This window comes from Nomascus leucogenys, chromosome 22a (genome assembly GCF_006542625.1).
Source record: "Nomascus leucogenys isolate Asia chromosome 22a, Asia_NLE_v1, whole genome shotgun sequence".
NCBI classification, from domain to species: Eukaryota; Metazoa; Chordata; class Mammalia; order Primates; family Hylobatidae; genus Nomascus; species Nomascus leucogenys.
Window position 1 is genome coordinate 117,740,385 of NC_044402.1, and position 12,121 is coordinate 117,752,505.

The window sequence follows — 12,121 nt, forward strand, 5'->3', positions numbered from 1 at the left end:
GACACTGTGATAGCTCTCTTGTTAGCTTATGTGCTTGCTCTCCCAGTATTTCTCTTCAATATTATCTCATCAGAAGCAGTTGTATCAGTTAGCTATTGCTATGTCACAAACCACCACAAAACCAAATCACTTGAAACAAAAAACATTTGCTATGTATCATGAGTCTACGTGTTGGATAGGCAGTTCTATTTATCTGATCCAGTCTCAGCTAAGCTTGTTTGGGCTCACTCATGAATTTGCTATCAGCTGCAGAACAGAAGTGGACTGACTAGTCTAGGATGGTCTTAGCTGTGGAAACTTGGCCTTCCTCTATGTGTCTCTCACATTCCTACAGCAAGTTAGCTCAGGGATATCTCATGTTTATGGCAAAGAAACAAGAATGGCAAGCAAGCAAACAGCAATTCACAAGTGCAAGTGTTTCTTAAGATTCTGCTTGCGCCTTGTTTGCTAAGCCCCATTGGCCAAAGCAAGTCACACAGCTGAGCACAGAGAGAAAGGGCCAGTCAGAACATCTTACCAAAAATGGTTGTAGTAAAAACTGGAAAATCAATCCAATTAATTTACCATTCCAGTTGTGCAACACTGTAGAAATTTTAAAATATTCATATAATTGTTTGTCACATTATTATTATTATGAGACAGGGTCTTGCTCAGTTTCCCAGGCTGGAGTGAAGCGGCACAGTCATAGTTCACTGTAACTTCAAACACCTAGGCTTAAGTGATCCTCCCACCACAGCCTCCCCAGTAGCTAGGTTGTTTGTCACATTATTGAATGATCCACAATCTAATTCTTACCCTTGATGGTGTAATTCATTCCTCGCGATAATTTCTTTTAATCCTTTATGTCAGTGTGTATTCCTGAGACTCCAGTCAGCCTGGATTTGTCTGCAGGCCCAGGAAGGGGGATAGTGCAGTGGCCAGTTTTTAGTATTCCCTTGTGGGTATATGCGTCCTGGCTTGGGGTTAGCCCTGTTTCTTTTCTCCTTTAACTTTATGCCAGGATGCAACTCAGAAGATTTACTCATTGAAGAGACTCTCACTTTGGAGCAGCAGAACTGGGCCTCCTTACTCACAGACTCTCCCAGGCAGCGTAGGACTCCCGCTCTTGGGCCTCTAGGTTTTTTATGTGGATAATAGAAAGAATCAGCTCTCACTAGGAGCTTGAGGTATATGTGTATGTAGCAGAGGAGGACTGGGGAACAGTAACTTGAATATAGGACACTGTGCTAAATGTCTAAGAGTGATATACTGGCTACAATCCACCCTCTTAGCCATTTCTCCAACCTACTGCTGTCTAAAAGATATAACCTTGTCATCAAGAATGGATAAAACAAGAAGGAATTAGATTAAATGGTAAAAATTATCTTGCAGTGAAAACTAAACAGCACTTACTGCTAAAATGTATCATATTAGAATAGTGGAGTTCTCTTTTTGAATAGTTTGAGGATCTAGAGACCTAGCCCTCTGTCTAGGTTGAGCTTGCTACAAGGGGTGGTTAGACAAAGGGGAAGTTCTGCTCAGACCTTCTGAATTATGTATGCTGAGAATGACCTTTTTCCGTCCCTAGCAGCTTCCACCTCCAGTAGCTGTTCTGCTCACCAACCACTGCTTCTGACCTTTCCTAGACTCTGAGACAATGCTTGAGTGACTCTCTCTCCTTCTTCCAGAGCACACAGAGGCTCCAGAGTACATGTCCAGCCCTCACACCAACCGGGCAGCGTCTGAGAGCCTCACACTCATCAGCTTGCCTGTGGAGCAAGGTCACAAGATATTTCAGTCCTATGAAAAAGCTGTGAACCCCAGCTAAAAGGGAGGAAGTGTTTTGAGAGCCCAGGTACCAAGGCGAGATAGGACTGCAAGGTTTTTTTTTTTTTTTTTTTTTGAGACGGAGTCTTGCTCTGTAGCCCAGGCTGGAGTGCAGTGCTGCGATCTTGGCTCACTGCAAGCTCCGCCTCCTGGGTTCACACCATTCTCCTGCCTCAGCCTCTGGAGTAGCTGGGACTACAGGTCCTGGGTTCACACCATTCTCCTGCCTCAGCCTCCAGAGTAGCTGGGACTACAGGCTCCCGCCACCACACCCGGCTAATTTTTTTGTATTTTTAGTAGAGACTAGGTTTACACCCTGTTAGCCAGGATGGTCTCGATCTCCTGACCTTGTGATCCACTCGTCTCGGCCTCCCAAAGTGCTGGGATTACAGGCGTGAGCCACTGCGCCCGGCTGATTTTTTTTTCTCTTCCTTTAACATTAAGAGCATAAAAAAGGATGGACGCGGTGGTTCAAGCCTGTAATCCCATCATTTTGGGAGGCCAAGGTGGGCGGATCACGAGGTCAGGAGATCGAGACCATGGTGAAACCCCGTCTCTACTAAAAATACAAAAAATTAGCCAGGTGCAGTGGCGGGCACCTGTAGTCCCAGCTATTCAGGAGGCTGAGGCAGGAGAATGGAGTGAACCCGGGAGGCGGAGCTTACAGTGAACCGAGATTGCGCCACTGCACTCCAGCCTGGGCGACAGAGCGAGACTCCATCTCAAAAAAAAAAAAAAAAAAAAAAAAAAAGCATAAAAATGTTGTCCTATTACTTCAAGAAAACCATTTCCTTTGGAAAATATTAAAGTCTTTAACTTATCTTCACTTTAAAAATAAATGCATTTCGAAATACGCTGAGAATCCAAACATATCTTTTTCATCTTCTTACGTCATGGGCATTGGGAAATACTTAACAGCAGATGGAATAGTATTTTTAAATGCCAAAAGAAAATAACCATCAGCCTGGAATTCAATATTAAGTAAAAATATCTTTCAAAAGTGAGGGAGTAATAACAACTGCAGTCAGTAAGCCTCCGTCAATGAGACAGACACCTGGAGAGCCTTCCCTACATTGCCAGCACATTGACTTGGAATGGAGCAGGAAAGGGACAGCTGTGGCATTGCTTCCTGGCACTAAGGAAACCAGGAGGTACTTTCTCACCAGGTCATTATCTCTGAAACTGAGGGCAGCTCTGAAGTCCAAATCCAGAGCGGCACAGGTTTGGAAGAAGGAAAGAAAGTCTTCAAATGGCTAGGGCCATCTTTCTGTGGAGTGGTGGGCTGGAAGCTAATGATGGCTCCTGAAATGATGATGTTTGAGTTCAGCCAGGACAGCCTTGTGGTAGGGCCACTGTACAGGTGATGGAAACATTTATCAGGAGGCTAGAAAATAAGCTTCTAGTACTCCTTTACTTCAAGGTTCTTGCATTCTGCTTTTGGCTTCGAAAGATAAGAGGTGGGAGTTGAATGGGAAACTGGCCTGCAGGCAATCTGGTTCCCATGCTCAGCCTTAGCTTTGAAAACCTCAAGTAGAACTAACCAAGTTTCACTCCTACACAGCCTTGAATAAACTCACTCCTTGTCATTCTCCTAGTCTCTTCTTCTCTTGTTCTTTTCAGGCTCCTCTGCTGGGTTCTCCAACTAAATTACCACTCCCTGCCCCTCCCTAAACTTTTCCCAGGCAGAATACCATCCCTGAGAAATAGCTATTCTACCTTTTTCTTCAAGGGTCTGGCCTCTCATTTTTTTCAGAAGCTTTTAAGAAGAGCCCTTTTCCATAAAGTCTTTTTCCTAAGCCAGTAAGAACAATAAAAGGTAATAATTTCTCCCTGTTCTTCCCTGTCTAAATGTATCGTAATACTCCTCCCTTACTGCTTCATCCCATCAAAACCTACACCATTGACTTCAACAAAATGTAAAAAATTCACTTTGCCTATTTGCATATATATTTCACTTGAGTTATACCAATGTCTGTCCTTTACATGCTGATATTTTAGGACCCTAGAGGCTTTGGGGATCATGTGACCTCAAGAGAAAATTATTCATCAGAACAATCTAGATGAATCTACCCTGGACAGCTTTGGGGGCTGCCATAGTGAGAGAATTTTTTTGTTCTCATGTGAACCCTGCTTATGAATTCATGCACGTAATTGCTGCTGCCATCTACCTGGCACTTTGCTGGTCTTAACTATACAGTCACCTGTTGTCTCAGAGGTAATCAGACTTAGATTAGAAAAAATGATAACCAAGGCCCATTTGCCCCAGGCAAAAGTCTGGCTGCAGGAGGCCTTAAAGAGATTTAACAGGCTCTGTGTTTTATTTCATCATGTATTCTATCTAGTATTTTAAGGGGAATTTATGTGGTGTGGATATGGGATGGGGATGGAGGAGGTTATTAAGAGGAGTGATGATGGACGGAAGGAAGTAACTGACTAGCTTCGTCTAAAGATTCGTCTGCTTCCCCATGCTCTGCCCTGCAGAAGATAATAGCCATCTGTTCTGCAAGTCCACTGGGGAATGAGCAAGGCAACATTGGTTAATAATGTGGCAAAGGAGAGTCAGGGTACACAATGAATTTCACAACTGACAAGTTCCTCGGACACTGGGACCATTGACCGAGTGCTCTGAGAGTGGGGTGACATGCCCTTCTCTGGAGGCCATCAGACACATCTGTCTGGCAGGATATAAATGTGGTGCTACCCAGAGGGAGAAGAATGGACAAATGGATGCTGGGTTCCTGCATTCCAGCCTGGAGATGTTTATTTTAAACGTCATTCCTATCCTGAGAAGGAGGTCTAGAAGCTGTTCCACCAAGGTTTTGAAGATGTCTTTCTCTTTTCTCTTAATTCTCCTGAAAAGAGAAAAGTAAAAGAACTTCTCAGGGAAGAAAGTATGATTTCTTTACACACAAGTTCATGTGGCTCCTACCGCAGCTATTCACAGACACACACACACACACACACACACACACACCACACACACACACACACACAGTGGACCTAAAGACATAAACATTTACATTGGAAAGAAACAAGTCATGGCCCTTTCCTCTCACAAAATGTGTGTAGCATGGGGACTTTTTATTTTTCTCTCGACACACTTTAATTATAATCTAATAAAATAAGTCTAAAGAGATTTAAATCAGAATCATAAACTAGAATGACTTGAAAGCATCTTGACAGTCATGTGGTGGATAAGGAAACTGAGTCACAGAGAAGTAGGATAAACTCAGGGTTACCAGAATGACCCAAGGCAGATGAGAAGGCGTTAAAAATAAATAAAACATGGAGAGGAGTAGAGAACTCTTCAACCCCCTAGGAGGAGGGTTAAAATGCTGCCTTTAAAGCAATAAAAAGGAGAAATTGTTCCAATGGCTGGCAGTGATGTGCAAAAATCTGGAACATAGTTTTCCAAGCAAAGATACAAGTGGGACAGAGAAGGGGCGAGGAAGCAATTGAGTTATATGCCCCTTAAAATTCATAGCTGTCCTCTCCCTGGTCAAAACACGCTCAAGCATCTGTGTTCCTTTAGAAACTCCTTCAATTCATAGACTTGTAGATATTTAAACAGTTCATTTGCATCATATGCACATTTAACTCTAAAGCTGGGGGTTAAAGTAACTGTGCTGGATTTATTGAGCAATGGTACACCGTTCTCCAATGAAGAAACTTTCCAAAGGATTCTCTATGCTAGTTTTACTTTCCACAATTGGGGGATTTTTTTTTTTTAACTTTAGGAAAGCAAAAGTTTTATAAGTAAATTTCTGAAACCCTGTGCAAGATGTAACTGTACTCTAATAGCTAACTTCTCCAACTGGACTGATTGCCAAATAGCCAACACCAATCTGTTCAATATGAAATTAAAACAAGACAGTTATTTTGCACTTAAGGAATCTTCTTTGCCAAGCATATTCAAAGGGCTATGTGACAAAATTAGTCATTGCAGACTGGTTTTCTTATTTGTATTAGACAAGAATAATCCCTCTGCCCGATGAGGACATCAACCCATTCTTGGGGGTCAGCTGCAGTACACAGACAGCTGTGTTACCTGCATACATCCTAGTGTTCTGTCCATGGCGCCATGGCTGAAGAGTCCAGAGATCTGGCTTCTGGGCCAGAATCAATCATCAACCTTCTGCGTTATTCAGATAAACACTTTACCCAAGTACGCACTTCTCACTATCTAACAAAATTTCAAAGCATTTTGAAAAAAGTCCTAGCTGATGATTGGACACCCTCTATCAGAGGCCTCTTTTATCAAGGTCCATTCAACTTTTGTTTTCTAAGAATCTGGATGATTTCAACTTTGAAAGGCAAAGCAAAACCAGTGGTGGGAGAGGCTTCTGGTTAGGGAATAGACTTTGAAATCAGACCTGCCTTTTATCACTTACTAGCAGTGCAACTATGGGTAAGTTTTTTATACCTACTAAGCATGTTCCTCAAATGTAACTTGGAGTAACTGCCTTTTCTCTTCAAAGCTTTGGGGTATGTTTTTACTGAGACCTTCTCTAAAAAGTGCTTGGATAAAGCCTGGCATATTGGAAATGTTCAAAAAATGCCCAATATTTTCCTGATACTTTATTGATTTTCCAACAGATGAGGTATATCATTTCACATGCCCCCAGCTGTTGATTCTCAATATAGCAATCATCTAAAATATGAATTGGATCATCTAAAATATGAATATGAATCATCTAAAATATGAATTGGATCATATCGGTCCTTGGCTCAGATCTCTACAGTGATTCTCCATGTCACTCAGAGTAGGAGCCAGACTCTTTACACAGGTTCTTCACCCCATCTCACTCCTTTTACCCCATCCCACACCACCTCCTCTGGTTGAGCGTGGCACAGAAGCCAGATCTCCACACTACATCTTCCACTACCCTTCCCTTGGGGTCCCTGCATTCCAGCCACCTTGACCTTGTTGCCTCAAGTCCTTCTCCTACTGCCTGCAACACTTTCCCCAGGTATCCCCAAGGCCGAGGTCTCCTCAATCTTTTCAGGAATCAATTTAGAAGTTTCATTATCAGCAAGGATATCAACCAGCCCATATAAAGTATTAATAATAAGACCTACCTATCCTAGCACCTTTATCTCTTGCACCCTGCTGTGTCTTTCTCCAAATCACTTATCACCATCAAACATATCTTAACTACTTTGATTTTAGTATCTCCTCAACTTGAAAATTACTCTATAAGGGTAGGCAGGCCCTTCATTTATTCACTGCAGCATTCTGCACCTTGAACAATATTCCAGTGTTCTAGGCACTCTGTATCTACTTTTTGAAAGAAGTAATGAATGATTTTTTTTAATAGAAGTGTGGTTCATCCTTGCCTCAAATCTTATATAGGCTCACGTCTGACTAACTCTGAGTTGAAAGCTTCCACCTCACCGCCACCAGCACTGCTGCCCAGCACTTGCAGTCACTCAAAATACTAGAAGCCCAAGAAAAAGAAGGTGGGAGCATGCATACCTGATCTGGCAGCCGTGATAGGGAGAGGAAAGTGGTCTTAGAGCTGTCACCTAGCCTCACGCTCCTCCATCTCCGTCACCTGTGACTGTCATTATTTGCCTAGTTCACTACACCAGGCTCTTCATTGCCCTACTAAGCCATGTGTCCTTGCTGCAGTCTACACTGGGTGTGGCTTTCTGATTGTTTTCATCATCTCATTCCTCCATCTGAGACAGCTCCTCCCGGGTGCTTGCAGCTTCAGTCCAGGACTTGGAGCTGTGTTCATGAACTCCTCTATCTCGTTTCTCTTTCCTGTGCAGAGTCTGCTCCCGCGTGCTACAGCATCAGTCCTGATCCAGGCCGCTTCCTGCCTTCGACATGTGCTCAGTGCATCCTTGCCTCCATGACTTTGTTCCTTCTGTTCTTCCAGAATATCTTCTCTCTTTCTTCTGCCAATCCAAATCCACTCTAGATCTCAAGGCTGAACTCAAATCACACATCATCCAGAGAGAGTCTGCCAAGCAATTACTTCTTGCTGTATGATATCTTCTTGCTGTTAACAACTTCTCTACTCAAAGTTACCTACATAGTTCAGCTGTAGCTAGTCTCTAATTCTATCATACAGTAACAGTAATAACTGAACAACAACTGCCATTTATTCAGCTCTTATTGTGTTCCAAACATAGATGTTTCTATTTTAGTATCCATATTAATCTTGCAATGTAAGAATCATCATCCCCATTTTGTAGTTTAAAAAAACTAAAACTCATATAGGTTAAGTAGCTTGTCCCAAAACATACTAAATAATAGAGCCAAGATTCAGTTCCAATGTGCCAGACTATGCCGTGCACTCTTTTTTCTCTCTCATATACATGGTTAACTCCCTGGACATTTAGCATAGTATGTGCATTCAGCAGGTACTCAATAAATACTGGCTGGCTGTTTGGGCAACAAGGAGGATACACCTTAATTCAAATGTGCCTTGATGAAGCCTTATCTTGCAGGAATGATGAGTAAGGGAATAAAATGCTTGCCCTGCCCTCTTCTCCCCTTTTCCTCTCTTCAGTGGAGATAATGAGAACTGAACAATGAGCTCAAGGCCTTAAAGAAGGCAGCATGTTCTCCAGGCTCAACTGTGTCCTTTCAAACAGCTAGGCTCTGCACCTGCCCTGCTCTCACCATCCCCAGCAGCCAAGCTGCATCACTGCCACCTTAGGTAGCCCTGGCTCACCAAAAGGAGAGCAGGACAGACCGTGCCAGAGCTTCCCCTCCCTGGTAGGCTTTAACCCCGTGTCCTGAGGCTGGGCACATGTTGCTCCTTTTCCTCTGTCTACTGTATGCAAGAGACTTCACACACACCATCTCTTTTCAAAATCCTCACAGCCCCACCTGAGCCCAGGAGCTCATCTTCAAAATGCCAATATTATGTAGTGTCCCACCCAAAGTCACTAGACATTAGGGAAAATTCTAATGTGGGGCTGTCTCCACAGTCCATGGGCTTTCCATGAAGCCAGACCATCTGCTTATAGCAGAAGCCACGAGAGCCAGGTTCTTCATTCTAGCTCAGGACTCTCTTCATCCTGGGAGTCCTCAGTGTTTCCCTCTATAAAATGCCTATGCAAACCCACTCCCCTGCACCTCCAGTCCCTTCCTGCTTCATAGGTTACTTCTGGAACTTGTACATCATAATATGCGAATGCACCAAGCACCTGATGAAAACAAGAGAGCAGAAGATGGTTGCTAACTTTCTGTTTGTGTATGTACATGTTTGCATCTTACTCCCTCAACTACCCTAGGATTCTTGATGTAGGGACCATCATGCACACACTTGTCGTAACTACTCCCCCTTCCTCACCCCAAGTCCCAGGTTTTTGTAACTACTCCCCGATCCTCACCCCAAGTCCCAGGCAGCTTGAGGAATACAGAAAATGCTCAAGGGATATTGACAGTATAGATGCTCCAAATATGGTGTTATGGTAGATCTTTTAGACCAACCTTTTTTCCATGGAAAGCAAAGCTCAGACAGGCACAGGGCTGTGAGGCTGGCATCAGAGCCCTTGGCTGCTATTTCATAGCACAGGACTCTGTGTGCAATCAGATTGGTCTGTACAGAGTTTTCCAGACAACAAAAGGAAGGGGTACAAGGGTGCAGCCAGTTTTAGCTGTGGGCTGGTTTCTTGCTCTGGGCTAGCCGATCTTTCATTTTATAGACTTTTATAATTTTTCCTAATATGTTTACATTTTGTGAAATAGTACCAGTTAAGATGTCGAAGGAATACTGATAAGGAAGCCTAGTAAAACAAGATACCCTGCTCTTTTCAGTTTTAAATTCCAATGTATCTTGGCAGGAGAGAGAACTTGAAAGTAAAGACAAATTAGGGTCTGACATGATGATAATCATGCTTCAAACACAGAGTATAAGCCATTTTTACATGACTTTGTTGTTGCTCCTTTCCAAAACCTTGTGAGCCAGGTAAGGCATCGATTATCTCCATTTTACAGATAAATATCCAAGGGCCTAAACAGTCATACATTCACCTAACCATGGCAAAACCTCTGCCCTGATCTCCAGCCCAGGCTGTCACACAGGGGAGGGGGAGGAGAAGCCCCCACTTCCCTGGGAGAAAGAGGTCAGGCTGCAGGGTGGAGGGCAGGTCAGGGAAGGTGAGTGGGATGGAGCTGCAGTTTCAGAGCTGCTGGCTGGGCAGGACCCCTCCTCCTTCTCTTCCATGCCCTCACCCCAGGACCTCTTTGTCCCATTGCGCTTGCTTGCTTTGAGCTCAGCACGGAAGGCCCTGCCTGCTTCCAAGTTGGCTGTTTACTGGTGGGAACTGGGTGCCAGAGTTTTCTGCTGGTGGCTGCTCTTTCCCGGATTCTCCTGTGGTATCATATTTTCTCAGCTTGTTCTTAAACTCATCTTACTGACCCTCCCCGTACTCGCTGACCCTTTCTCAGGTCACCAAAAGTGAGTTCACTGAGGACTCTAAAATCGCCTTGCCTGTGTATCTCTCTAGAGAGGAAAGCTTTTCCTCCCCTGGAAAAGAGACTCAGCTCAGTCACTCCAGCCCCTTTACTAACTAACCCCTCTCTCTACCCCAATGCTTAGATATGGAATCTTACCAAAATTCACCATACCTTGAGATCCCAGTTCCATAATCACGTGAGCTTTGTAGGTTAGGTCTACATCCCACACCTACCTCCATTTTACAGCTCAAGGATATAGAGGGATTCCTGCCCAAGCTCTAATGGCCAGTTAATGGTAGATCTAGTTGAGAACCCCACATCTAACCCCACATGGAATGAGGTTCATCTCATTCCATTTGCCAGTCACCATGCTTTTGCGCTAACCATGCCACCCTCTTCCTGAAGACACCCAGTGTGTCCTGGGCATAATATTCCAGTGCGTTTGCAGGTTTCCTGCTCTGCCTGGAATACCCTTCCCGTATCTTTCTCATATAAAATTTCTGTTTAAAAATTGGTCTCGAGTTACAGCTTCTCTGAAGCCTCCATCTACAGAATGAATTAGATAAACTTCTCTCGTTTTTAAGTATATTTTTTGTTGTTGTTACAGATACAACATTTTACCATACTGCAGTTTGGGGAGCCTTGCCTTGTTTTCTCACTAGATTGTAAGCACCTTGAAGGCAGAGTTTGCATCTCATCTATTCCTCTGTTATATCCCTTGACTGTGTCTAGATCAAGGTTGTGCTCCTGTTAGGACCTCCATATATGATGCTACCTGAGCAACTGGCATGGGATAGCAGGGAGACTGCACATTAGAGAATTCAGGAGACTATCCATTGAAGGAAGTAAAGTCACTCATACCAAAGACTCACCACTATCCCATGAAGAATACCCTATTAACCACCAGCCTTAGAAGTTAACACACAAAAACTACAAATGACATATAGGGATAGTATTCCAGTATGGTTTCTGTCAATTAAGATATTTAGTAATGCCTGTTTGTCATACTATAAATATGTTAATTTTGTATAATAACAAGAGCTAATATTTATTGGGCTCATTTTAAGCAATTTGTAGGTGTTATTTTACTGAATTCTTGCAACTATTTTGCAAGGTGAAAATTATTGTTATTTTACAGATAAAGAGACTGAGGCTCAGAAAATACAAGCAACTTATAAAAGAGAAATATCTGAACCACAAAGAGTCAACTCATAGTTTTATCTAAGGCTCCAGGGCTCTGAGTGAGTAGATCAGGTTAACAGCTCCCTTTACCATCTGCTGCCTAAGTAAGGCTGATTTCCGTTTTCAATGTAATGTTCTTCTATGTGCAGCATGCTTATAGCATTTTGTTTAATTATGTATTATTCCCAAATGGAAATGAAATTTATGTATTATAAAAGTAGCACATGTTCACTGTAAAATATTCCAACAATATGGAAAAGAATAAAGTAGACTCCTGTACAATGATTTCAGCACCTTGAGATATCCATTGTTAATATTGTGGTAGGTGTCCATTCAGAAGTTTTTCTGTGCATATACATACATATATACATACATTTTCCTTAAGTGGAGATATAGCATACATGTCTTGTAACTTTCTCTTTATTTCCTTAATATATGGTAGTCATATTTCCATTGTTAAGGCATTTAGATTCATACCTTTTTTTTTTTTTTTTTTTTTTTTTTGACAGAGTCTCACTCTTGTCGCCCAGGCTGGAGTGCAGTGGCACGATCTCGGCTCACTGCAACCTCCACCTCCTGGGTTCAAGTGATTCTCTTCCCTCAGCCTCCTGAGTAGCTGGGTCTACAGGTGCATGCCACCATGCCCGGCTAATTTTTTGTATTTTTAATAGAGATGGGGTTTCACCGTGTTAGCCAGGATGGTCTTGATCTCCT